General features: G+C 37.3%; 1 long non-coding RNA gene across 3 annotated transcripts in view; it reads left to right on the forward strand.

Annotated features, from left to right (window-relative positions):
- Positions 1-23670, forward strand: part of LOC309608860 — a 57266-nt gene extending 33596 nt beyond the window's left edge. For 2 of the 3 annotated variants that reach the window (XR_014233115.1, XR_014233117.1), the window contains one exon: positions 12400-23670. This is a non-coding gene — a long non-coding RNA (uncharacterized lncRNA). Of the gene's footprint in view, positions 1-1463; positions 8252-12399 lie in introns of those variants that run through there. The other variant, XR_014233116.1, reaches the window with a different exon arrangement.
- Positions 23671-27381: the final 3711 nt, after the last annotated feature.

Here is a 27381-nt window from a genome sequence, read left to right on the forward strand (position 1 = left end):
TCATCTACCTTTTTCTCTTTTTATATTATCTTCTAGGAGTCTTAGAGTTTTGCATTTTATATTTAGGTCTGTGATCCATTTTGAGTCAATCTTTGTGAAGGGTGTAAGGTCTATGTCTATAGTCTTTCTTTTTCTTCTTCTTTTTTTTTGCATCAGTTGTTCTAGCACCGTTTATTAAAGAGACTCATCTATGCTTCACTGTATTGACTTTACTCCTTTGTCAGAGATCTGTTGGCTATATTTATGTGGGTCTATTTCTGCACTCTCTATTCTGTTCATTTGATCAATTTGTATATTCTTTCACCAATACTACATTGTCCTGGTTACTGTAGCTTTATAGTAATTTTTAAAGTCAAGTAGTGTTGATTCTCTAACTTTGTTCTCCTCTTTCCATATTGGGTTGGCTCTTCTAGGTCTTTTGCCTCTCCATATAAACTTTAGAATCAGTTTGTTGATATCTGCAAAAGAACTTGCTGATATTTTGATTGGAGTTGCATTGATTATATAGATCAAGTTGTGAGGAACTGACATCTTGACAATACTGAGTTTTCATGGAATATCTCTCCTTTTATTTAGTTCTTCTTCAATTTTGTTCATCAGGGTTTTGTAGTTTTCCTCACATACACCTTGTATGTACTTTGTTAGATTTATATGCAACTATTTCATTTTGGGGAGTGTTAATGTAAATGGAATTTTGTTTATAATTTAAAATTTCAGGGACCTCCCTTGTGGTCTAGTGGTTAAGAATCCACCTTCCAATGCAGAGGAGGTGGGTTCAATCCCTGGTCAGGGAACTAAGATCCCACATGCCACGGGGCAACTAAGCCCATGTGCTACAACGACTGAGCCTGTGCACTGCAACAAAGAGCCCGCGCACCACAACAAAAGATCCTGAGTGCCGCAACTAAGGCCCAACGTAGCCATAAATAAATAAATATTTTTTTAAAATAAAATAACATAAAATTTCACTTATTCGTTGCTGGTATTTGGAAAGCTGCATTCAACGCTATAATGAATTTAGTTCCCTCTGATCACTGCTTTTGGTGCATCTCACAAACTTTGATAAGTTGTGTTTTTATTTTCATTTAGTTCAAAATAGTTTTTAATTTCTCTTGAGATTTCTTCTTTGATCTCATGTATTATACAGAAGCATGTTGTTTAATCTCCTCATATTTTGGGATTTTCCAGTTATCTTTCTGTTATTTATTTCTACTTTAATTCCACTATGATCTGAGAGCAGGCATTGTATGATTTCTAGTCTTTGAAATTTGTTAAAGTATGTTGTATGGCCCAGAATGTAGTATCTTGGTGAATATTCCATGTGAGCTTGAGAAGACTGTATCCGACTGAGTTGGTTGAAGTAATCAATAGATGTTAGTTAGATCCAGTTGATTGATGGTGCTGTTGTATTCAACTATCTTCTTACTGATTTTCCACCTGCTGTATCTGTCCATTTCTCATAGAGAGTGGTTGAAGCCTGCAACAACTGGATTCAAGTGGATTCATCTGTTTCTCCTTGCAGTTCTATAAGTTTTTGCCTCACATGTTTTGGTGTTTTTTCATTAGGCACATACACATTAAAGATTGCAATGTCTTCTTGGAGAATTGAATGCTTTGTCATTATGTATGCCCATCTTTATCCCTGATAACTTTCCTTGAAATCTGCTGTGTCTAAAATAAATATAGTGATTCCTGCTTACTTTTGATTAGTTTTAGCATGGTATATCTTTCTCTACCCCTTTACTTTTACTCTATATATGTCTTTACATTTAAAGTGGGTTTTGGTGGAGGAGGATCAAGATGGAGGAGTAGGAGGATGTGGAGCTCACCTCCCCCCACAAACACATCAAAATACATCTACATGTGGAACAGCTGTCATGGAAACTGACAGAAGAACTTCTGTACAAACAAAGCTGCAAGAAAGATCTGCACACAACTGGGTGGGAAGGAAAAAAAGGCATCTGGTTGGGACCTGAGCTCCTTGGAGCCCTCTTAAAGGAAAAGAAGGTCCATAGAGGTGGATCCTCATCCTGGGGAGCAAGCAGGGTGAGCCACAATCTGGGCATCCCAGTCCTGGGGTCCTGCGTGTAGAAGACAAGCCCACTTGGCTGCTAGAAGAACCACTGGGACAGACAGAAGGGCTGGAGAAGCCTAGACTCTACTTGCAAGGAGTGTGTGTATACTGACTTGCCAACAATCAGGGTAGAAAGAATCTTGCACTGGTGGCTACTGCCTCACCACACTCCCCAATCCAAACAGGGTGAACACTCCAGCCCTGCATACTCCACATCATAGCCTGGCATGAGATCTGGGCCAATAAGGCCCTGGAAAAATACTCAGTCTAGGTATACAGAGACAGACCAGCATGGGGGAGCCCTAGGGTGTGATTTGGGTGGGGCAGCAATAGCCATTGTCAACACAAGCATGGAACAGTGCCACAAGAATGTGCAGCAGCTTAGCGCTGAAACTCAGGCAGACAGGCCCTGGGAGAGGACTCGATCTAGCTATGTAGAGACAGCCTGGGGGGCTTGGGGTGTGGTCTGGGTGGGGCAGCAGTGGCAATGCATACATGGGGCACCACAGGAACACATAGTGGTTCTTCTCCCAGCAAGAGTGGCCTGATCCCACTCCACACCCGACCTTAGTGTTGGATATGAGGCAGACAGGCCCTGGGAGAAGACTGCCACAGAGGCAGCCCAGATCTCTGACAGCAGTACAGCTTCCTCAGTTCCTGCAGCCACAATGCCCTGACCCCCAACGCCAGGCTAGGCTTGCACTAGATCTGGGGTGAAAGCAAAACAACAAGGGAAGGAATGAGGCCTTGGGCTGCTTCTGAGCAGAGCCACAGATACCTACACAGTCAGTGCATACGTCCTCTGTGACCACACCTCACTTGCTTCAGCATTCACCTTTTTTGAGGCAGGGCATGCACTCAAGGGAAATGGAGCCTGATTGAACCTGACCCTCAGAGCTTCTACTCCAACAACTGGGGAGGAGGTCCCCACCCCTGACAGGGCAGTGACAGCCATGCAACAGAAAGGAACTCCTACCTCACACCCTGCACCGGTTTTAGATCTTCCAATCACCAACCACACCCCTTATCAAGGGGATAACAGTCAGCACACCCTGAGGAAAGACTTGATTGGCATCATTCATATCAAAACCAGCTGTTGCACCAAAGACACTGGACACACACAGTCTACACACGGATACTCACATAAAAACACCCTTTCAAGACCACAGTAGATAACTTTTTCTCCTAAATTCATACAGAAAGAAAAGTAAAATGAATGGGCAGAGGAACTACTCCCAGTTAAAGAGCAAGAGAAATCACCTGAAAGAACAAATGATAAAACAGAGCTCACCCGTCTACCAGATCCTAAGTTCAAAAAGGTGGTCATAAATATGTTAACTGAATTAAGAAAGAATATCAACAGAAATGCAGATCACTGTAACAACGGCTAGAAACTATAAAGATGAACCAATCAAAAATAGGTAACTCATCACCGAGATAAAAAGCAATCTAGAAGCAATGAATACCTGACTAAATGACACAGAACAATGAATAAGTGAACTGGAAGATAGAATAATGGAAACCACCCAATCAGAACAACAGATTGAAAGACAAATGAAAAACAAAAACAAAAACAAAAGCAACATATGAGACCTATGGGATAATATAAAACATGCCAACCTATCCATAATAGGGATCTCAGAAGGAGAAGAGAGAAAGGGATCGAAAATGTATCTGAAGAAATTGTGGCTGAAAACTTTCCAAACCTAAAGAAGGAAACAGATATCCAGGTACAGAAAGCACAGAGGGTCCCAAACAAGATGAAACCAAACAGACACTCACCAAGACGTATCATAATTAAAGTGGCAAAAGATAAAGATAAAGAGAGATTTCTACACAAAAAATAAGAAGAGAAAGAGAGAGAGAGTAGAGGTTTCTAAAGGCAGTAAGAGAAAAACTAAGAGTCAGTTACAAGGGAACCCCCATTAGGCTATCAGCTGATTTCTCTACAAAAACTTTGCAGGCCAGAAGGGAGTGCCATGATATATTCAAAGTCCTGAAAAGGAGAACCCTGCAAACTAGGACACTCTACCCAGCAAGATTATCATTTAGAATATAGAAGGAGAAGTAAAGAAATTTTCAGACAAACAAAAACTAAAAGAATTCAGCAATACTAAACCTACCCTAAAAGAAATATGGAAGGGTCTTCACTAAATAGAAAAGAGGCAAGAATCTATAGGAAAGGGAAAATCACAATAGGAAAGAAAAATATGTAGTAAGAATTGAAGACCACTTAAATAAGCCAGTACATAGATTTAAAAACAATCACAAAAATTGTAAAAGCAATAATAACTACAATAAATAGTAAAAGAATAAGCATGGAGATGTAAAATAGGACATCAAAATCACAAAATGTGGGGAAGGAGAGTATAAAAATGTAGGTCATTTAGAAAGTGTTTGAATTTGAATAACTATCAGTTTGAAGCAAGTAGATATAGTTATGGGTCCACATACTTGAACTACATGTTAACCAAAAATCAAAAATATACAATAGATTCACAAAAACCAAAAAGAAAGGCATTCAAGCATACTCTAAAAGAAAATCATCAAGCCACAAAAAGAGGAAGAAATGAATAAAGTAGAACTATAAAAACAACTGGAAAACAAGGATTAAAATGGCAATTAGTACAGATCTGTCAATAATTATTTTAAATGTCAATGAACTAAATGATAAGAAGACATAGAGTGGCAGATTGGATTAAAAAAAACAAGAACCTGCAATATGCTGCCTACAAGAGACTCACTTCAGGGCAAAAGACACACAGTCCGAAAAGGAGGGGATGGAAAAATATAAGTGGGGGTAAAAACGACAAAATATACTTTAAAACAAAGGCCATAAAGAAAGACAAAGAAGGACATTATATGATTTACAAGGGATCAATACAAGATGAGTATATTACACACATTAACATATACACATCCAATATAGGAGCACCTAAATATATAAAACAAATAGAAACAGAAATAAAGGGCATAATAGACAATAATAAAATAATAGTAGGAGACTTTAACACCCCACTGACATCAATGAACAGATCACCCAGACAGAAAAATCAATAAGGCAACATAAGTCCTAAATGACACAATAGACCAGTTGGACTTAATTGATATCTACAGGACACTTCATCCAAAAAAACAAAAAACAACAGAATACATATTCTTTTCAACTGTGCATAGAACATTCTCTAGGGCAGACCACATACTAGGCCACAAAGCAAGCTCAACAAATTTAAGAGGATAGAAATCATTTCAAGTGTCCTTTCTAACCACAATGGTTTGAAATTAGAGATCAACTAGAGAAAAAAAAAACAGAAAAGAACAAACACGTGGAGACTAAACAACATGCTACTAAAAAACCAATGGGTCAATGATGAAATTAAAGAGGAAATCAGAAAATACCTTGAGACAAATAAAAATGAAAACAGAACTTTACAAATCTATGGGATGCAGCAAAATCAGTTCTAAGAAGGAAGTTCATAGTGATACAGGCCTTCCTCAAGATACAAGAAAAATCTCAAATAAACAACTTAGCCCACCAAAAATGAACAAACAAAACCCAAAGTCAGCAGAAAAAGGAAGTAATAAATGTCAAAGAGGAAATAAATAAAATAGAGATCAAATCAACAATAGAAAAGATCAACAAAACTAAGAGCTAGTTTTTTGAAAAGATAAACAAAATCAACAAACCTCTAGCCAGGCTCACCAAGAGAGGACCCAGATAAACAAAGTAAGTGAAAGAGGAGAAATAACAGCTGATACTACAGAAATACAAAAAAATCATAAGAAAATACTATGAACAGTTATGTGACCACAAATTTGACAATTTAGAAGAAATGGATGAGTTTCTAGAAACACACAGCCTGCCAAGACTGAGTCAAGAAGAAACATAATTTGAACAGACCAGTCACTAGAAGTGAAATAAAATCTGTAATAAAAAAAAAAAATTCCCTGCAAACAAAAGTCCAGGACTGGATAGCTTCCCTGGGGAATCCTACCAAACATACCAAGAAGAACTTATACCTATCCTTCTTAAATGATTCCAAAAACTTGAAGTGGAGGGAGCACTCCCAAATTTATACAATAAGGCCACTATCACCCTGATACCAAAAGCAGACAAGACCTTAGGGAAAAAAAAAATTAGAGGCCAATATCTTTGATGAGTATAGATGCAAAAATTCTCAACAAAATAGCAATCCCAATCCAACAATACATAAAAAGAATCATACACCATGACCAAGCTGGATTCATTCCAGGGACACAAGGATGCTTCAACATACCCAGATCAATAAATGTGATACACCACATTAACAAAAGGAAAGACAAAAACCACATGATCCTCTCAATAGACACAGAAAAAGCATTTGACAAAATTTAACATCTGTTCATGATAAAAAGTCTCATCAAATTGGGCATAGAGGGAACATATCTCAATATATTAAAGGCCTTTTATGACAAACCCACAGCCAACGTAATAATCAATGGTGAAAAGTGAAAGCCTTCCTGCTAAATTCAGGAACAAGACAAGGATGCCCACTCTCACCACTTCTATTCAACACAGTATTAGAAGTCCCAGCCACAGCAATCAGACAAGCAAAAGAAACAAGAGTTATTCAAATTGGAAGGGAAGAAGTGAAATTATCACTATTTGCAGATGACAAGATACTCTACATAGAGAACCCTAAAGTCTCCACACAAAAATTATTAGAACCAATAAATGAATTCAGAAAAGTAGCAGGATACAAGATTAATATACAGAAATCTGTTGTGTTTCTTTATGCTAACAATGAAATATCAGAAAGAGGAGGTAAAAAATAATCTCATTCAAAATCATGTCAAAAAATTACCTAGGAATAAACTTAACCAAGGAGGTAAAAGACCTATATACTGAAAACTATAAAATATTGATAAAGGAAATTGAAGCTGATTCAAAGAAATGAAAAGGTATCTAGTGTTCTTGGATGGAAAAATCAATATTGTTAAAATGGCCATACTACCCAATGCAATCTACAGATTTAATGCAATCCCTATCAAAATACCCAGGATGGTTTTCACAGAACTAGAACAAAAAATCCTAAACTTTATATGGAACCACAAAAGGCCCAGAACTGCCAAAGCAATCCTGAGGAAAAAGAACAAAGCTAGAGGCATAAGCCTTCCAGACTTCATACTATCCTACAAAGCTACAGTAATTGAAACAGCATGGTTCTGGCACAAAAACAGACATATAGATTGGGACAGAATAGTGGGTCCAGAAATAAATCCATGCACCTACGATCAATTAATCTATGACAAAGAAGGCAAGAATATACAATGGAGAAAAGACAGTCTCTTCAACAAGTGGTGTAGGGAAAGCTGGACAGCTATATGTAAATCATTGAAATTAGAACATTCTCTAACACCAAAAACAAAAATAAACTCAGAATGGATTAACGACCTAGATGACATCATAAAACTCCTAAATGAGAACATAGGTAAAACATTGTCTGACGTAAATCATAGCAATGTTTTCTTAGATTATTTTCCTAAGGCAAAAGAAATAAAAGCAAAAATAAACAAATGGGACCTAATCAAACTTAAAAGCTTTTGTAAAACAAAGGAAACTATCAACAAAATGAAAAGGTAACCTATGGAATGGGAAAAAATATTTGCAAACAATGAGGCCAACAAGGAGTTGATACCCAAAATATACAAACAGTTCATACAACTCAGTATTGAAAAAATAACCCAATCAAAACATGGGCAGAAGACCTAACCAGACATTTTTCCAAAGAAGACATACAAGTGGCCAACAGGCATGTGAAAAGGTGCTCAACATCACTAATCATCAGAGAAATGCAAATCAAAACCACAGTGAGATATCACTTCACACCAGTCAGAATGGCTATCATCATAATGTCTACAAATGACAAATGCTGGAGAGGGTGTGGAGAAAGAGAACCCTCCTATACTGTTGGTGGGAATGTAAATTGGTGCAAGCACTATGGAAAACAGTATGGAATTTCCTTTAAAAAACTAGAAATAGAGCTATCATATGATCCAGCATTCCCACTGCTGGGTATACAGATAGAAAACATGAAAACTCTAATTTGAAAAGCTATATGCACCCCAATGTTCATAGCAGCACTATTTACAATAGCCAAGACATGGAAAGAACCCAAGTGCCCATCAACAGACACTTGGCTTAAGAGGATGTGGTATGTATATTACTCAGCCATAAAAAAGGAATAAAATATTGCCATTTTCAGCAACATGGATATACCTGGAGATGGACGTTATGCTTAGTGAAATAAGTCAGAGAAACACAGATACTATATGATATCACTTTTATGTGGATAAGTGATATACTATTTTCTATAATCTAAAAAATAATACAAATGAATCTATATACGATACAAACAGACTCACAGGCATAGAAAATAATCTTATAGTTACCGAAGGGTAGAGGGAAAGGGGAGGGACAAATTAGGAGTATGGGATTAACAGATACAAACTACTATCTATAAAATAGATAATCAACAAGGATTTTACCAGGAATTATACCGAATATCTTGTAATAACCTATAACAAAATATAACCTGCAAAAAACCCCACAACTGAATCACTATGCTGTACACCTGAAGCTAATGCAATATTGTAAATCAACTATACTTCAATTTTTAAAAAAGTGAGTTTCATGTAGATGTCAGGTTTTTATCCACTCTGTCAGTCTGTCTTTTGATTGATTATTTAGATCATTGATGTTTAAAGTGATTATTGATATAGTTGGATTAATATCTACCACATTTGTTACTGTTTCTTATTTGCTGCTCTTGTTCTTTGTTTCTATTTTTACCTTCTACTCTTTTTCTACCTTTTATGGTTTTGATTGAGCATTTAACATGATTTCATTTTCTCTCCTTTATTAACATGTTAGTTTCACTTTTTTTGTTAATTTACTTGTAGCCCTAGAATTTGCAATATATTTTACAACTAATCCTAGTCCACACTCACCACTATACTGCTTCATAGGTAGTATGGGTAGCTTATATGATAAAATAATTCTAATTCCTCCATCCCATCCCTTGTATCATATATCATTGCTGTCACTCATTTCACTTATATAGATAAATGTATATGATTACATTGTTGCCATTATTCTTGTGCATTAAAAAAAATTTTTAATATATTTTCCAGCTTTATTTAGATACAGTTAACATATGACATTGTGTAAGGTTAAGGTGTGCAAAGTAGTGATCTTATGTATGTATATGTTGCAATATGATTACCACAATAAGTCTAGTTAACACATCCATCACCTCCCACAGTTACAGTTGGGGGTGGGAGGTGAGAACTTTAAAAATCTCCTCTCTAAGCAACTTTCAAATATACAGTACAGTATTGTTAACTATATTCACCATGCTGTACATTATATCCCCAGAACTTATTCATCCTATTGCCAGAAGTTTGTACTTTTTGACCATCTTCACCCATTTCTCCCACCCCATCCCTCATGATCACCAATCTGTTGTTTCTATTGTTTTGTGTGTGTGTGTTTAGATTCCACATATAAGTGAGATCATACACTATGTATGTTTCTCTGACTTAATTTACTTAATGTAATGCTCTCAAGGTTCATCCATGATGTCATAAATGGCAGGATTTCCTTTTTAATGACTGAATAATATTCCATTGTGCATGTGGTGTGTATCACATTTTCTTTGTTCATCCATCAATGAACACTTAGGGGGTTTTCATGTTTTGGCTACAGTAAATAATGCTGCAATGAATATAGAGGTGCACAAATCTCTTTGAAATAGTGATTTCATTTCCTTCAGAGACATACTCTGGAATGGAATTGATGAATCCTATGGTAGTTCTATTTTTAATTTTTGAGGAATTTCCATACTGTTTCCCATGGTGGCTGAGCCAATTTACATTCTCGACAGCAGTGTACAAGGATTCCCTTTTCTCCACGTCCTTACCAACACTTTTCTTTGATTTTTGACAGTTTTATTATAATATATTTTGGAGAATGTCTCTTTGAGTTTGTTTGGGGACCTATGGGCTTCATGAACTTGGATGTCCAAATCTCTTCCCGGCATTATTTCTTTAAATAAGTGTTCTACCTCTTTCCCCTTTTCTTCTTTTTCTAGGACTCAGTAATTTGCAGATTTTTTTTTCTGGTGGTATCCCAGTCTCCAGGCCCTCTCCCTTTCCCAGAAGATAGGGCTGGGGTAGAAAGTTCCAACTTCTAATCATGACTTGGTGTTTCTGGTGACCAGCTCCCATCCTGAAATTATCCAGGAGTCCACAAAGAGTTGCTTCATTAGAACAAAAGACACTCTTATCACTCAGGAATTCCAAGGGATTTAGGAGTTCAGTGTCAGTGACAGGGGTCAAAGACCAAATATTAGAAGAAAAAATGCTTTTAATAGTCTTATCACTTAGGAAATTATAAAGGTTTTGGGAGCTTGGTGCCAGGAACTAAGGCAGACACACACACACACACACACACACACACACACACACACACACACATATATATTTTTTCTATTATTTCACATCACAGTTGGCCCTTGAACAACACAGGTTTGAACCATATTGAATCTACTCATATGACTTTTTTTTTTCAATAAATTCATGCTACAATACTACAGCATTCACAGTTGGTTGAATCCATGGATAAGGAGAGCCAGCTGTAAAGTTATATGCAGATTTTTGACTGCACAAGGGATCAGCACCCCTAATCCCTGTGTTGTTCAAAAATCAGCTGTAGGGCTTCCCTGGTGGCGCAGTGGTTGGGAATCTGCCTTCCAATGCAGGGCACACGGGTTCGAGCCCTGGTCCGGGAGAGTCTGACGTGCCACGGAGCAACTGGACCCGTGCGCCACAGCTACTGAGCCTGCACTCTAGAGCCTGTGAGCCACAGCTACTGAGCCCACTTGCCTGGAGCCCGTGCTCCCAACAAGAGAAGCCACTGCAATGAGAAGCCCACGCACCTCAACGAAGAGTGGCCCCCGCTCGCCACAATTAGAGAGAGCCCGTGCGCAGCAAGGAAGACCCAACACAGCCAAAAATAAATAAATAAATTAATTAATTAATTAAAAAAAAAAAGAAAATATAAAAAAAATCAGCTGTAGTTGTCCCACAGTTCTTGGTATTCTATTCTGTTTTTTACTGTTCTTTTTTTCTCTTTGCTTTTCAGTTTTGGAAGTTTCTATTGCAATATACTCAAGCTCAGCTTTTCTTTCCTCAGTTGTGTCTTCATTTCTATTACCGTGTTTTTGACCTCTAGCATTTCTTTTTGATTCTTTCCTGGAATTGCCATCTCTCTGTTTACATTGCCCATCTGTTCTTGCATGCTGTCTACTTTGTAACAGAGCCTTTGTCATATTAATCATAGTTGTTTTAAATTCCTGGACAGATAATTCTAATATCCTTGCTGCATCTGAGTCTGGTTCTCTGATGCTTGCTCTGTCTTCTCAAACTGTCTTTTGCCCTTTAGAATGACTTATAATTTTTTTTTCTTGATTCAGTCTGTGCTATATGTTTGTGCCCCTCCAAATTCAAAATTTTCCCACAAAATGTTGAAACCAATGTGACGGTATTTGGAGGTAGAGCCTTTGATTAGATCATAAGGGTGGAGCCCTTACAAATGGGACTAGTGCCCTTATAAAAGAGGCCCCAGAGAGCTCCCTTGCCCATTTTGCCATGTGAGGACACAGCCAGAAGTTGGTTGCCTGTGAACCAGGAAGTGGGCTCTCACCAGAGACTGAATCTGCTGGCACCTTGATCTTGGACTTTCCAGCCTCCAGAACTCTGAGAAATATATTTCTGTTTTTTATAAGCCAGCCAGTCCATGGTATTTTTGTAATAGTGGCCCAAATGGACTAAGATATACTGGGTTAAAGTAACTGCTTTAAATAGGCCTTTAATATTATAATATGGTGGTAAGGTTTGGGGAGAAGGGAAGCCTTCTGTAGTCCTAATGATTAGGTCTCAGTCTTTAGTGCGCCTATGCCTCTGAACTGTGAACTTCACAAGTTCTTCTTAGCCCTCTCACTTCTTCCTAAATGGGACATTATGACTGAGTGTGCTGGAGGTGGATATTTCCCTTCCCCAGGTGAGTTAGACTCTCAACTCCAATAGTTTATGCTCTGCCAAAATAATTTCTCTTGAGGGTAGGCTCTGTTAAGAACAGGATGCTCTGGCATATTTCAGAATTGTTCCTTTCCTTCTCCCCCTGCTTGAAACATAAATGTATTTTCCCTCCATAGTCCTTATAAGAAACTGGTAGGGCTCCAAGTTAATACTCATCAAAGTATCGGGACCCCTTCTGTGACCAGGTCTCCCTGGAGTTTTTAACAATCAGAATTGTCCACGCTGAGCTTCCAGAAATCCATCAGTGACAGTTTTGGTTTTCCTACCCTGGCCATGGTTCCCATTGAGATTTCTGCTTGTGGGTTTCTGCTTTGGTAAGTTGTGATTCTTTGTATTTGTCTGTATGTCTCTCTAATTTGGGGAAGAGTGGTTTGCCCTGTGACCTCACTTCTCTGACAGATCTATAAAGAGTTTTTGATTTTTCGTTTTGTTCAGCTTTTTACTTGTTGTTGGGATGGAGTAGCAACTTCCAACCTCCTTATATGTTGGATTGGAAACCAGAAGTTCTGTGATGTCATTTTAATGATGAAAAGACTGAGGAGTAACAAAGAATTGTTGAATAAAAGATACAATAGTTTAAAATTCAAATCTTATCCTTCTGTACACTTCAAATATTATCAGTATTCAATTTAAATATTATTCCTCTGTATATTTAGTAAGAAAAAACATTTTATCAATGCTTTCCTCTAACTGAACATAGAGGTTCTCAGCTTGAGATATGGCCATATTTTCTGCTGGCAGAATAGGGTTCTGAGTATAGCTCAGTGATTATTATTCAGTCTACCTTGGGTCTAGCTCTCTGGACAAATTTCTGGGTCCCAGGAAGAGAAAACTAAATGGCTTTAAGTAAAAACAGAAAGAACTCTTTTACTAAAATCTTTAACCCACTGGGTCCCAAACGTCTTTGGCACTGCACTCAGAGTAGTTTAGAAATCTGAGGGAGCCATCTGCCCATTCCTGCTCTGGACAACAATGCAGCTTGGGCACCATGAGAGCTAAGTGTGGTTGTCTCTGGAAAACTGCTGCGCCTGGCAAAGCTGTAGGAGGGACAATGAAATGCAGAGGAACAGCATGTGATGGTATTAAGTTCCCACAAGTGCTCAATAGGGCAGCAGTAGTCATCAGCAAAGAATTACTTTGTTAGATAGAACAGTGGGAGAGTGTTTTTGTTTCTTTGTACTCTAATAGAATAAATATGGTGGGAGTTAAGGACAAGCAAGACATCTGAGGACTACTTAGTGGGTACTTTGCAAGGGATCAGAGACTCTACATCATCACTATGCAGTAACTAGGCAGTAAAATTTGGGCCTTAGTAAAAATGTGACACAATTTGCGATGTCAAGTGAAATTTGGCTACATTATATTAATATCTACTCAGTGTCTTGACATGTAAGCCCTTTTTACCCTTGTTACTATTAGTAAAAAGCAGCAGATTTTACCTCTTAGCCTAAAGTTGTTATCAATGAGTGACTGAGACAAATAAGTAAAAGAATCCCTGCTAAAATGACATATACTCAGCTGATAAAGGGATAAAGTAAAACTCGTGTTGGCTTATAATCGTGTCAAAAGGGGTAAAGCAAGCCAGTATTAATTACCCATAAGTCACAATATGCCACTTTCAAAATGAGTTTTTTATTAGCCATATTTAAAAAAGGACTCATCCTAATTTCTTTTAAGGAAATTAAAAAATGACTCACGTCACTCCCAAACACAGCTGAAAATAAAGGCAATGCTAATGTAGAGAGCACCAACATTAACACCATTCTTTCCAAATTACAACACACAAAGGAAATTTTAATAGCATCCAACAGAAAAAGTTCTCATTATAGAACCTATAAGAAAGAGTTCCTGTGTTTTGGAGGAACAAGGAAATGAGATGTTAGATAATTGACTATAAAATGCTACTTTGCCGTATTGTCTCCTAAGGAAGATATTAAATAGATGCTTTCCCTTAAGTAGAGATCAAGTTATTTCAAGTGGAATCACCACTGATTATTTTAATATCATTTTATTTTAGTTCTAACTCTTAACATTTCCTGAAGATTCTGAAACACTTAGTACTAAGGAGAAGACACTAAAATTTATATTACTCAAAGGAAGAGATGAGCATTGTTTCTTTCTAGATGGTGATAAAAATAAAATTCCCTGAGCTTTCTTGCTTGTTTGAAAAATCCATCATTCTGAGTACTTTGACGAATTTGGAAGGAGGAACATTAATTATGTGACAACTTTGCATTGCCCCTTAAGCTGAAGAAGCTCTTATAGTCCTTTGGAAGAATCTTCTGTCATAATGATTCTTTTTCTCAGATTTACTAAATTTTTCTGGAGACATCAGGAATAAGTATAGGCACTTGTTCATCTTAGCAACAAATTCATTTTAAAATTTTATCATTGGAAAAACTAGTATAGAATGTGACACACTATCTCTTAGGTGATTTTTGTCACAGACCTTGTTTTTTATCAAATTTCCAACATTTTTAGTTATTCTATTTTTAAAGGATAGGCTTACTTGTGTATATGGATTCTAGTAAAATTGTATCTTTGTCAATCATAATGTTATAAGAGGTTTTGGTTATAGTGAATGGGTTCACAATTTCAAACATTGACCTAAAAAAATCTTTTGCCTGGTAATCACGTATGAAATGTAGGGATCTAGGATGGCAGTGTTAATAACTCCACATTTTCCACAGTGGTTTAGAGTAGTAAACCTTGTAAATTTTCTGCCCTTCCTTATGTTTTTTCAACAAATTTTCCTGTGCTTTTTATGATTGCCTAGCAAGGGACCCTTGGAACACCTTTATTCCTCTTTCTCAAACACATTTACCTAATATTACCTACTTTAAAGTTCACCATGCTTGGCAATTGTTCTGGTATGGTGTGTTTGAAAAAGATAATTAAAGTAAAAACTACAGATCTGAACATAGAATAGCCAAGACGAAACTGAAAAAGAAGAGTAAAATTGGAGGACTCACGCTACCCTATTTCAAAGGTATAAGCTATTAAGCTACTGTAATCAAGTAGCATAGTACTGGAAAAATAATAGACACATAGATTAATGAAACAGGATAGAGAATCCAGAAATAGAGTGACACAGATATAGTCAACTGATTTTTGCAAAGGTATAAAGGCAGTTCAATGGAGAAAGAACAGTCTTTTCAACAAAGATCGCTGGAACAATTGGACATCCATATGCAAAAAAATGAATGCAGACACAGTCCTTACACCTGCACAAAAATTAACTCAAAGTGGGTCATAAACCTAAGTATAAAATGCAAAACTGTAAAGTTTATAGAAGTAAACATATGAGAAAATATATATGATTTTGAGTTTGGTGATGAGGTTTTCGATATAACACCAAAAGCATGATCCATGAAAGAAAAAAATGGATTTTAGACTTTATTTAAATTCAAATATTTTGCTCTGCAAATGATACTGTTAAAAGAATGAAAAGACAAGTCATTTTCTGGGAGAAAATATTTGCATATCAAATAGAGGACTTGTATTCAAAATATACAAAGAACTCATAAAACTCAACAATAAGAAAAAAAAATTTTTTAATGGGCAAAAGAGAGCTATCAGTGAAATGGCAGAGTAGAGAACTCCAAAAGCCTATCCCTCAACAAAAGCAATGAATAAGCTGGCAAAAACTGTCAGAATAAACTTCTGGAGGAATATGGAATCTAAACAAAAGCTCACAACAAGTAGAGCAACCATTAATATAGAAAAAAAAAACCCTTAAGTTTAGTGAAAAGATAAGTAAAGTCATAAGGGTGAGGCCCTGATCTGATAGAGATGCCACAGATTGCTCTTATGGCGTGCATGCACAGAATAAAGGCCATCCAAGGGCATAGCAAGAAGGTGCCATCTGCAAGTTGAGGAGGGAGGCCTCACCAGAAACCAACCCTGCCTGACATTTCAACCTTGGACTTCCAGCCTCCAGAACTGTGAGAAAAATTAATTTCTGTTGTTCAAGCCACTTAGTCTGTGTTTTTTGTTATGGTAGCCCTAGCAGTCTAAAATGACCAATAATTCTATATCCAGCAAAACTATCATTCAGGGATGAAGAAATTAAGACACTCCCAGATAAACACAGATAGCTAATAGACCTGCTCTATAAGAATGCTAAAGGGAGTCCTTCTGGCCGAAATGAAAGGACACTAAACAGTACTTCAAGTTCACTTGAAGAAATAAAGAACATTTGTAAAGGTAACCACATAAATATGAAGATAGTATTAATATATTTTGGGTTTGTAACACCTCTTTTTTCTACATGATCTAAAAGACAAATGCATAAAACAATAATTATAAGTATATATTAATGGACACACAATGTATAAAGATGTAATTTGTGACAATAACATTATAAAGGGGATGGAGCCATATAGAAGCTATATTTTTGTAGACTACTGAAACTAACCTGGATTTGAACTAAGTTCTTATAAATTAAGATGTTAATTGTAATCAACAGGTAATAATTAAGAAAACAACTAAAAAATATATAATTAAAGAAATGAGAAAGAAATCAAGGTGGTACACCAGAAAATATCTATGAAATACAAAAATGTAATAGAGGAATTGAGGGGAAAAAAAGATATGACATATAGAAAAATGGTATAAGTAATTCCTTTCTCATCAGTAATTACATTAAATGTTAATGGATTAAACTCTCCAATTAAAAGACAGAGATGGTAGAGTGAATTTTTAAAAAGATGCAACCATATGCTGTCTATAAAAGACTCACTTTAGATTTAAAAACACAAATACACCGAAAATGAAAGGATGGAGAAGATTATGCCATACGGATAATAAACAAAAGAGAGTGGGGATGGCTATAATTATATCAGACCAAATAGACTTTAACCCAAAAATTGCTTCTAAAGACAAAAGACATTATATATTGATAAAATATATATGACTTCACTGTCACACTGAGTGAAGTAAGTCAGAAAGAGAAAAACAAATACCGTATGCTAACACATATATATGGAATCTTAAAAAAAAATGGTTATGAAGAACCTAGGGGCAGGACAGGAATAAAGATGCAGATGTAGAGAATGGACTTGAGGACATGGGGAGGGGAAAGAGTAAGCTGGGATGAAGTGAGAGAGTGGCATGGACTAATATATACTACCAAATGTAAAATAGATAGCTAGTGGGAAGCACTCGCATAGCACAGGGAGATCAGCTCGGTGCTTTGTGACCACCTAGAGGGGTGGGATAGGGAGGGTGGGAGGGAGACGCAAGAGGGAGGAGATATGGGAATATATGTATATGTATAGCTGATTCACTTTGTTATAAAGCAGAAACTAACACACCATTGTAAAGCAATTATACTCCAATTAAGATGTTAAAAAAAAGGGTGACTCTATCAAGAATATTTAATAATTATAAACATATATGCACCTAACAACAGAGCCCCCAAATATATGAAGCAAAATGGACAGAACTGAAGGGAGAAATAGGCAATTCAATAAGAGTAGTTGGAGACTTCACCACCCCACTTTCAATAATGGATAGAACAACTAGACAGAATATCGAGAAGTAAATAGAAGACATGAAGAACACTATAAAATAACTAGACCTAACAGACATACAGAACACTCTGTTCAACAACAGAAGAATACATGTTCCTATCAAGTGCACATGGGACATTCTACAGGTTAGATCACATGTTATGCCACAAAACAAGTCTCAATAAATTGAAAGTAATAGAAATCAGAGTATCTTCTCCAATCATGGTGGAATGAAAGTAGACATAAATAACAGAAGGAAGTCTGGATAATTCACATATATGTGGAAAATAAATAACACAGTCTTAACAAATGGTCTAAGAAGAAATCACATGGGGAATTAGAAAACATCTTGAAACAAATTAAAATAAAAACAGAATGAAGCAAATTAAAATTAAATATCTTGAAACAAACAAAAATGAAAACACAACGCTTACCAGAGGCTGGAGGTGGGAGAAATGGGGACATGTTAGTCCGAGTGTACAAACTTCCAGTTGTAAAATGAATAAGTTCTGGGGATCTGATATACAACATGGTGATTACAGTTAATAATACTGTATCATATACTTGAAAATTACTAAGAGAGTAAATCCTAAATGTTTTCACCACAAAAAAGAAATAGTAATTATATGATGTGATGGAGGTGTTAGCTAACAATATGGTGGTAATGATTTTTCAATATATAAGTGTATCAAATCTTAAACTTGTCTTAAACTTACGCAATGTTATACCTCAATTATACCTCAATAAATTTGGGGGAAAAAAGAAATCACAACATACCCAAATTTATGGGATGCAACAAAGACAGTGCTAAGGGGAACATTTATAGCTGCAAACAACTATATTTAAAGAGAAAGATCTCAAATTAATAACCTAGCCTTCCCCTGAAGGAATTAGAATAAGTTCCTTATATAAGGAGAGAAAACTAAACCAAAAGGAAGCAGAAGAAGGAAATAATAAGATTAGAGTTAACAAGGCTAAACATAGCCTTACCATATGATTCTGCAATCATGTCCCTAAGTATTTATCAAATTAATTTAAAAATTATGTCCACAAAAACTTGCATGCAAATGTCAATAGCAGGTTTATTCATAATTGTCACAAAACTGGGAGCAATCAATGTCCTTCAATAGTTGAATGCATAAACAAACTATGGTACTTCCGTACAATGGAGTACTCTTCAGCCATAAAAAAGAATGAGCTATCAACCATGCAAAAGCATGGGTGACTCTTGAATGTATGTTGCTAAGAAAAAGAAGCTAGTCTGAAAAGGTTATATCTTGTATGATTCAATTTATATGACATTCAGGAAAAGACAAACCTGTAGAGATGGTAAACAGATCAGTTTTGGAGGAGGGAGGTTTGAATAGGTAAAATAGGAGTTTTTTTATGGTGGTAAATATTCTGTATGGCACTGTAATAATAAATACATTGTGTATTTATTAAAATCCAAAGAAATTTACAACACAAAGAGGGAACCTTAATGTATTGATAGCAAATATAAATAATTTAAAAATTATTTAGGAGGTTGGGGAATCCCAGGATGGAATGCAGACTGTGAGAAAAGAATGTAACTATTTCAGGGAGTGGGGTCAGGGGATGTGCTGACCTAACTAACTTTGGAAATGAGTAGGAACAAAGACTAAATGCAAAAGGAACTGTACATAAACCCTGTACTCTAGTTGGTAAAGTCATTTTTCATGGAGGTATGATTTAACAATTCTGAAATCACTAAAAATGTATGCTGGAATTAAGTGAATGAATAGCAGATTGTGGGAGCCACGTTTCTGACTGTTGAAGTAGGAGGTTATAGACAAGAAAAGAGGCAAAGTTTGGAATGATTTATATATGTGGTCAAGGATTTCAGTTAGAAACGTCAATATGAACTCATGTTTAGCCTAATATAGGTACAGAGGGATACATAAATATTCAGATATGTGTGCATATGTGGGTCAGCACACAAACATGTATTTCCTTTCTCTGTCAGCTAAGAGAGCCTAGAAGCTATGACACCCCAGTAGCAATGAACACCCAACACCCAGGTCTTGGTTTCTAATACTGTTCTCCTTGGAACCAGGGCTTTTTGGAGAAAAGGTTATTCTAGAGCGGGGACAAGGAATATACATTATGATCCTGTAGTGTTTTGTAGTTCCAGAAAGTAAGGACATGCTCAAAGAAATAAAAACCACAACAATGTGGTATGTCAAAGGGACACAAGAGCCAACTGAAAGAGCTCCCAATGGCCTAAGCTGGAACAATTTTAGCCACAAAACAAATAAGTAGTATTGGATCATAACCCAAATAATAAAATAAATATCTATGAGTCCATACTGATATAAAGAAATGATTGAATAAATAAATAAAATAATTACAAATTTTCTGTGCAGGAGCATTCCAAATTATTTATATAGATACTTTGCTCTCAAGGAGGTAGAGCATATCTCCCCACCCCTTAAGTGTGGGGTGTGCATAGTGACTTCCTTGTAAAGAATACAGAATGGAAAGGAGGAAAAAAAAGTAACTTTACAGTGGAGAAACCTGACAAATACTACCTTAGCCAGGTGATCGAGGTCAACACCAACATGTTGGTGGTAAGTACCCTTGATACGATGTGTTGAGACTGGTACTTTACCTCTGCAGTGTTTCTCTCCAAAATGCATAAACCCCAGTTCAATCATAAGAAAAACATCAGACAAACCCCAAATCGAAGGACATTCTACAAAATACCTGACCAGTACTCCTCAAAACAGTGAAGGTCATTAAAAGCAAGGAAAGTCTGAGAAACTCTCACTGTTAGAGAAGACATGATGCCTAAATGTAGTATGAAATCCTGGATAGGATCCTGGAACAAAAAAGAGACGCTAGGTAAAAACTAAGGAAATCAGGACAAAATATGGACTTCAGTTAATAATCATGTATCAATATTGGTTTATTAGTTTTGACAAATGTACCATACTAATGTAAGATGTTAGCAAAAGGGGAAAGTGTGTGGGAGGTATGTGGAAGTTCTTGTTCTATTTTTGCAACAGTTCTGTAAGCTTAAAGTCTTCTAAAATGAAAAGTTTATTTTTCAAAAAGACATGGAACTTACTTATCACATAAGGATGCATTAATGGGTGATACAGGTAGATAAGGTCTTCCTAGGCATCAACAGCGCATATGAGACTGTGCCCACCAAGTCAGAGGAGACCTCAGTGGTGGGGTGCTCTGGACTTAGAGCCCTGCCCTCAGCAGTCACAGTAGACTTTTTTATTAATAACCCTTACTGAAGACAAACAGGAAACAGCTGTGACCAGAGACACTCACACAAAGGCATTCACATGACTTGCAGGTATAGCTGGTCAGCTCTCCTTTGCTTCCTCTGCAGCCACATCTCCTATCACTCTTCCCTTAATTGTTACATTTAGCCATACTAGATATTTTTAGTCCCTTATAGAGATAATACCCTCTCTCAGCTCTGGGTCTTTTCCTTCTGCTTGCAATTCTCTTCAAGCCCCAACCTCCATCTTTTCCCTGTTTGCCCAGGTAATTCTACTTCATCCTTCAGTGGAAATGCCAATTTTTCAGGAAGGCCTTCCCTGGCCTCCTAGACAGCACATTGTGCTTCCGCTTTTGTGGCATGCATCCTACTTGCAATTATTGTTTATTCTGACTTCCCCCACTAGATTATAAGCTGCCTAAGGATAGGATTGTTGTCAAACTCAAGTTCATGTGCCCAACGCACAGTGAGGCCAAACAATCCAAAACATTGGAGTTTGGAGCAGAGAAAGGTTTATTGCAATGCCATGCAAGGAGAACAGGTGGCTCGTGCTCAAGACCTGAACTCCCTGATGGTATTCAGGGAAGGGTTTATAAAGGCAATGTGAGGGAGGAGAATCATGGGGTGTGTGATCAGCTTGTGCACAATCCTCTGGATGACGGTAAGGCAACAAGGTGGTGTCACAGGGGTTAACATTATCAATCTTCAGGCTCCAATAGGTCTGGGGGTTATGTGCTCATGGTCATCAAGTAGTTAACTTCTATTTGGTGGGGGTTTTAGTATCTGTAAAACAACTCAGGAAATGTGCATCAGATACTGTTATCTAGGTACTTCAGGGAGGAACTCAAGATTCTGTGACTGCCATATGGTTGATTTACCGTTTGAATTATTACCAGTTCTCCTGGCCCAACTGCTATTTTTGTCACTACACATTCACACCCTTTCAGTCGTTAATTCTTCAGCCAGGCTTTTGTGACTCAGGGGAGGCCTGGGAGACTACAGCTTTTCTACAAACAAGAGGCAGGCAGAGGACATGGGGAAAGGGGTCTGTCCCAAGAAGGCCCCATAAGGTCCTGCTCAGTTACAGAATTGCTGTACCCCAGTGCCTAGCACAGGGCTTGCAACATCCGAGGTATTTGGTAAGTATCTATTGAATTGAAAACAATGAAGGAAGGTTTAGAACTGAGTGTGACATTTAGTAGAGCAAGGGCTCTGGAACGACTGGCCCCAGATAAGATTGAAAAAGTAGGTAGAAGAGAGACTGTGAAGGAATTCATAAAGGCTGACTGTAGAGTTTGGACTTTAACCCATAGTCTTGAATGGTCTAAAGCAGGAGAATGATACAAGTCAACTGGTACAGAATTTCCTGGAATCTTACATGCTGAAAATATTTCTCATTAGTTTTATACTTACAGAACAACTTAGCTTGCTATAAGCTTTTCATAGTCCGCTTCCTGTCTTTCAGACCCTTACAGACTGCAGCACTACCATACAGCATCAAGTTTGGTTATGGTGAATTCTGAGGCCAAACCAAATTTTTCCTTGTCTATGAACTGCTTTTTCCACTGGGATGCTCCCATCATTCTTTATCCTTAAATTTTAGTCTCTATACCAAGAGATAAACTAGTGTTATTTACAATGAATCCATCTTTCCTGGGATAAGATATGCTTTCTAGATCTGCAATTTTAGAAGACTTTCTTGACTTCAGAAATGTTTTGAGTGTTTAAGAGTATAGATTGTTAAATCAGACTGCCTAGTTTTAAATCCTGGCTCTACCACTACTGTGTGACTTTAGGAAGTTACCTAACTTCTCTCTGCTTCAATTTTCTCACCTTTAAAATGGGAAGAATAATAGTACTTACCAGGATTGTTATGAGGATTAAACGAGGTAATCCTCAGAATACTTAGAACAGTGCCTGGTGCATAGCAAGTGCTCAAATAAATAGTAACTATTATTATAATTATCATTGTTATCATATTAAAAAATTTTCCCTTTGTTTTGCTTTCTTATTCAGAAACACAAATAATAGCTATTTTGTATTTACTGTGTCTACCATGTTTAACATGTTCACAAGAACTATCTCTGTAGTTTGTTCCATTTTATTCTATTTCCTCATACATACTATCCCCCAGAAATGTGTTTAAATTTTGTTTATTCTATTTTCATTGCTTCTAATGTGGCTTTTTATTTCTGTGACAGTTTTATTTTTCTTTCATTTCTCTCCTAAGCTTTCTTGGCTCACTATTTTTTAGTTTCCTTCTATGGGCTTATAAGCTCTTTGAATTATTTTGTTTCTTTTCTCAGCTCTTTTTTTTTTTAACATCTTTATTGGAGTATAATTGCTTTACAATGGTGTGTTAGTTTCTGCTTTATAACAAAGTGAATCAGTTATACATATACATATGTTCCCATATCTCTTCCCTCTTGCGTCTCCCTCCCTTCCACCCTCCCTATCCCATGCCTCTAGGTGGTCACAATCTCAGCTCTTTTTAATGTAAGGTCGTGTTTGTAATTTCTTTGAAACTATTTCTTTAACTTTTAAAAAATCTGTTTCCCTGGAAATTTTTGTTTTTTTTTTTTTAAGATAGATGCTGCTGTCTTTCTTTGTATTTCTCTTTCTGTCTCTTATTTCTTCCCTTAGCTTTCCTTCCTTTCTTCCTGCCTTCTCTTCCCACCTTCTTCCTGCCTTCTCTTCCCACCTTCTTCTTTCTCTCTCTCCCCCTCATTCACTTCTTCCTGCCTGACTTTCTGACTATTACTTATGTTTGCTGAATAATAAAGGAGAGATGTTGGGAGGGGGTAGGGTAAAATGCAGAGGGATGAACCAGAGCAGCCCTCCTGCCTCTCCTAGATAGGGTTGCTAGATGCACCAAATAAAAATATAGGATGCCCAGTTAGATTTGTATTTCAGATAAACAACAAATAATTTCTTGGTACAAGAATATCATGAATGTTGCATACTATATTTTATCTGGCAACCTTATTCCTAGAGTTGTTTTTGCCAGTATCCTCTCTCTAAATCTGATCTTTCCTTTCCCCTGGGGGCCCATTTCACCTCAGTGTCTGGTTTTCCAGAGACTGATGGGCCTCAGAGCAAAGTCTCCTAGGACCTTCCTCCTTCATCCTACTGCATTTCAGTGGGGAATATAAGTCAGGTGGCTTGGACTTTTAGGTATTAGAAATAACATGGTCTCTCTTTCTGCTTCACTGTCATTTTTTACTGTAGAATTGGGTCTCTACAGGATAGCACCTTCTGTTCTCATGGATGACTGAAACTGTTAGATTTTACCATTGTCCTGATCAAGAATATCCAGCTCTTCCTTTCAGTAGACCTGTCCCTGTGTAAAGTGCACAAATGGGACCTCTGTGGCTCTGCTCTGCAACTCAAAGGGGTGGCACATATGTGCATGGACCCCCTAGCTCACTTACCTAAGCTCCTTTCCTCCACACAGCCCAGCATTCACCCAGTGGCCACCCCTTAGGCCTAGGGCTGCACACCTTGCAGAAGAGGGGGTGGGTGGGAGAAGTCAGCTCTGCTGTATAACTCAGAAGTACACTGAACAGCACAGAAAAAGAAAGCCAGGCAGCTGGGAGATGTAGAAAAGAAATTTTGCCCTGATGTTTAGAGGGTTTGTCCTGGCTCATCTTAGTGAATATATTGTTTGCCAAGATGGTCCAATTTGCCTACATTTCTTGAATGTTCTTCTTTGTATTTGATAATATTATCATTTTTGTATCCTATAAAACAGACCTTGTATATTTATATGTTCTGCTCTACAGTGGTTCTCTGAGTATAGTTTGTTTTATTTAGCTTGTACATATGTATTTCAAAACTTTTAAACCTGGAAAATAAATAATCATTTAATGTTAAGTATGTGTTTATCCTGCATGTGTGTCTGAGAACAAACTGGCCAGAGAGCTGTACAATAAGACTGTTAAAATATAATAAAAATACAATATATCCTTGTAGCTTACTTTATAAAACTGTCCTTATTTTACAAAATTCTTTTTTCTGTTCAACCTGGGTAATTTCCACTACTCTGTTTTCCAGTTCACTGATCTGTTTTTGTGTATCATCTAATCTACTGTTGATTCCTTCTAGCGTATTTTTAATTTCAGTTATTGTATTCTTCAGCTGTTTGGTTCTTCTATATATTTTCTAACTCTTTGTTAAAATTCTCACTGTATTTATCCATTCTCCTCCAGAGTTCATTGAGCATCTTCATGATCAAGTTACCTTGAACTCTTTATTGGGTGGATTGCTTGGCTGCACTTTGTTAAATTCTTCTTGTAAAGTTTTGTGTTATTACTTCATTTGGAATATATTCCTCTGTCTCCTCATTTTGCCCACTTCTCTGTGTTTATTTCCATGTGTTAGGTAGGTTGGTTACTCTTCCTGATTTTGGAGAAGTGACCTTATGTAGGAGACATCCTATGGGGTTCAGCAACGCTGAACTGCTCAAGGGGTGCCCCTTATGTGGGCTGCATGGGCCCGTCTGCTGTGGTGGGGTCGATTACTTTGGGTGTGCTTGTAGGTGGGGCTGGTTCCCCGTGTGGCTGGCTGTTTGGCCTGGGAAGTCCTGGGACTGGTGCCAGCCCACTGGTGGGCGGGTAAGCCCCCAGAACAAACAGGCTAGAGGGAGGACTCCAAATGGTGCTTACCAGTACCAGTGTCCTTGTGGTAGAATGAGCTCCCCAAAATGGCTGCCACCAGCGTCTGTGTCCCCAGGAGGAGTCCCCGTTGCCTCTTGCCTCTCTGGGAGGCCCTCTAAGATCAGCAAGTGGGTCTGACTCAGGCTCCTTGCAAATTACTGCCTCCGCACTGGGATTTGGAGCGTGTGAGATTTAGCATTCACCCTTTAAGATAAGTCTCTGTTTCCTACAGCCCTCTGGCTATCCTGTACACAGGCCCCGCTGGCACTGAAAGCCACATGTTCTGGGGACTCGTCCTCCTGTTGAAGGACTACTGGGCTGGGAAGACCAGTGTAGGTCTTAGACCCCTCGTTCTTTGGGGAGAACCTCTGCAATTGTGACTATCCTACTGTTTGGGGGTCACCTACCCAGGAGTATGGGTCTTGACTATGCTGTGTCTCCACCCCTCCTACCCATGTGATTGTGGTTTCTTCTTTACATCTTTAGCTGTGCATGCTTTTTTCCTGCTAGTCTTCAGGTTGTTCTCATAGATGGCTGCTCTGTAAATGGCGCAGTTGTAGTGAGCCTGTAGGAGGAGGTGAGCTCAGGGTCTGCCTGCTCCATCTTGGCCAAACACCAGGAAGATATTACATTCTAAGCCATAGCCAGCTGGAGCCAGGAACCAGGAGCTTCATGGACAGTTTCTTGCGAGGAAGGAAAATTGATATGAGTCATCCAGTGCTGGGAGAGACCAGGACAGAAAGAACATCAAAAGTGGGCCAATGTTCTCTGTTTTTGCCTTTTATTTATATAGCTTTCCTATTTTTAAATTTCTCTCCTTCCTTACCTCTTTCAATGTGGTATTTCTGTATACAGATCTAAAGTGTTTACGTTTTTATGTTCGGAATTGCTTTTGAAATAATGATTTTTAAAAGTCATTTGGAGTTTTTCACATTTGTGCAGTTTAGGTGTTCTGAAAGTCTGAATCTCATTCCGGTCACTGCTTCTTGTATAGCTTTGGGCATCATTGACTTTTTGTGGCTAAAAATCTCAGAAAGTCTTCCCATCTTATAGACTCTTAGATATAACGTCATTTTAAAAAGTATTTTGAGCGAGTAAGTTCTGCAATAGTAAATTGATGAACTAAGAGTAGTGTAAGAAATTTGAGATTGACGAGAGGAAAGTAAACATATACAAAAATTTTAGGGACTTACCCTTATATTTGTGCTCTGCAACTATTTTACAACAATGAATTGTTATTTTAAAAATCCCATCTATGTCTATTACAATGATCTATGCTGCTATTAAGTCGTGCTCACAGAAAAAATTTCTCCACCCTAAAATGGAAATGTAAAAGATAAAAATCAACTGTTCTTTCCACTACAGTTCACATCACTGAAGTTTTAAATTCAAAGTTTAATTTGGACCTTATGTTTTCTAGTACATTTACAAACTGAGGATGAGTTCTGAAAGGTGTAAATAGTACCATATGTAAGTTCAAGTAATATGGTTAAGTTATTTTCATATTACAATGTGCTTCCTTTTAAAAACTATTAAATTCATGATTTTCCCCTTTCCTGTCATAAACAGATTTGCTCGTGGAAACTTTCAGGGCTGAAATAATAGCTTATCTTCTGATATAATTTTATAGGAACAGTCATGTAGCCTACTTTTCTTTAGAAATTATGATGATTTCCGCTCTTTAATAACTCTGATCATACCAGTTAATTGCAACCTAATGAAAATGTATTGCAAGGAACCAAG

The sequence above is a fragment of the Balaenoptera borealis genome (assembly GCF_965194805.1).
Source record: "Balaenoptera borealis genome assembly, chromosome: 13".
NCBI classification, from domain to species: Eukaryota; Metazoa; Chordata; class Mammalia; order Artiodactyla; family Balaenopteridae; genus Balaenoptera; species Balaenoptera borealis.